Genomic DNA, 2533 nt, shown 5'->3' on the forward strand with positions numbered 1-2533 from the left:
AACCCAGTCCAGCCGGGGTAGGCCTGGCCTCACCTGAGTTTTGTAAAACTTTGAAAGCTTATACAAGATTTAGGTTACATTTACAATAATAAACGTTGATATTATTGGTTAAAAAAAAAAGGCTCAGTACTGCTGGCAGCCACAGCTCGCTGCTTCTGTCAGTAGTTGGGACACCATCACAGTATCTGTGTTTTTAGTGTGAAAAATTTCATCCAAAAACTGTGGATACCACTGTGCTGCCACAGCTACCAGCAGCAACAGTAGCAGGGGGAACTGTGACAAGCTCTGGCATATATGAAATAATGCCCGCCCCCCCCCCCCCCCAGTAAATGATGGCCCTAATGAATTATAGCCTGTAAAAAAAAAATACTATAGTACATTTAAGTGAAGAAGAGATATAAAAGGGCGAAATGAAGAAGCTATTACAGACCTCAGATATACACTTAAGTAAAGAAGTGAACTGTCAATATACAAACGCCCCGCAGAGAATATTCTCAGTGTTAATCAAATATTCTCTCCACAGAACCTAGCACGCAGGACCTGCCAACAATTGAGGCTCAAGATGCAAAAAATTATTTATCTAATTTACTACTGCAGAAGCTCAGAGAGGCAGCGCTTCTGTGCTTTTATTGATGGAACAGATGTAAGAAAAATGCCTTAGTTTTTAAACCCAAAATAAAACAAAATGTCATTGCTCTGTACAGCACTTCTTTTTGCAACTTGTGCTCTAAAGTTTGCAATCGTGATTGACGTTTGGAACTCAGACCGACTGCCTTCTGTACAGCTAAGTAGCAAAAGAAAGAAAGAGAGGCCAAGCGGTAACAAAAATGGAAGCAGAAATAGTGATTGTCATCCCCGTTACCTTTTCCTGCACTGGAATACTAAATAAGGAGAGGCCCCTTTAAGATTCCACTGAGCCTTGCAGCAGTCGGTAGGGGTCTTATCTGTTGCTCTGCTCAGTTAAGCCCCAGCAGTTAAACAACTGTAGCTGGAACCAAAGGCTCGGAGCTATCCCTTCTGAGAAGCTTTACGGGGGGAGCCTAATACTTCTGTTGGCATAACCCACTGCAGATATGTGCAGTTGGTGGGTGGGAAAGGAAGCTCCAGGTGTCAGTAACTGGCCCTACTCTCTCTGGATGCTGCAGCCCTGGAGCAGCTGCACAAGGTGATCAGAGACTGTCGTGACAAAGAAGGTGGGAAGCCAAATCTCCAATCTAATGAGTACCAGTGGAATGTCTTGGCAATGAATTAAAGTCTGCAGTTCTTATAAGCTGTTCAAACTTATAGTTTTAATAGCTTCATTAGAGAATCAATTCAAAGATAACTGGTATTCACCGTGTTTCGTAAACTGCGTCTCGGGAGGGACCAAGTCTCAAAAAGCATTGGTACATGGCTTACATCACCAGCACAGAGATTGTCTACATATCCATGCCTAGCTGTTTAATTCAGGGCTTCCCAAACCTGTCCTGAGAACCCCCACAGCCAGTTGGGTTTTCAGGATATCCAAAAAGAACATGCAGGAAATATAATTGCATGCATTCGAACCCCAGTATATGCAAATCTATGCCATGCATATTCCTTGCGGATACCTTGAAAAACCCCCTCTTGATGTGGGGTTCCTCAGGACAGGTTTGGGAAGCTCTGGTTTAATTAAGAATAGAAATGCTGAGCTACCCTAACCAAGCAGAGTATTCCAAACTACTTCATTGGGATTTATTTATGTCTCAGGTGTTTGTGTTGAAACTTCTTTCATTGCTTCAGTAGTGATCTGTTGCTGCCCTGTGTTATCGCAGCTTTACTGTTACTAAGTGCCAGGGATTTATTTATTAGCTTTTTTTATACCGGTGTTCGTAAGGTACATCACGCCGGTTCACATTATAACAAAAGTAGTGAAATTATATAATAACAGGGAAAAGGGATGGGCAACATAGTGACGCCCAGAAGTACAGCTCAAATGCAACAACAAAACGTATCAAGAATATAACGAAAAGTAAGTAACGCGACTTCAGCAAAGCGACTGAAGGAGCAACAAATTGAAAGTTATGACTATGGTGAAAGATGCTGTATCAGACTAAATAACATTTCAAGAGATATCACTGTAATGAGGGAAAAAAGTATTCCAGGAAGAGGGGCTGGTTCGAGCATTTCAAGAACTATAGCTGTAATGAGCAGCAATGAGTACCAGGGACAAAGCAGGGTCAAGCAGGGGAATGGGATTGGCAGGGATGGGGTTCTTGAGGGTAGAGAAGTGGGCAGTGTAGAGGCATAAATGAGGGTAAGATGAGAGACTAGTCAGGAAAGGCTTGCCGAAAGAACCATGTCTTAAGTTTCTTTTTGAATTTAATTGAGCAGGTTTCCAAACGCAGAGTCGTGGGCAAAGTGTTCCACTTTAAAGTTGAAAGCATCATTGCATGGGAGTGAGTGTGAAGTTGCACTCCTGTCTACTAGTGCAGAAATTACAGCTAAATTTCATCTTGAGCAACCCTGATTAAATCCCAGGTGCTTGTTGTACCCCCTTTTCTCTCCGAGGTAA

This window comes from Rhinatrema bivittatum, chromosome 14, assembly GCF_901001135.1.
Source record: "Rhinatrema bivittatum chromosome 14, aRhiBiv1.1, whole genome shotgun sequence".
Lineage (NCBI taxonomy): Eukaryota > Metazoa > Chordata > Amphibia > Gymnophiona > Rhinatrematidae > Rhinatrema > Rhinatrema bivittatum.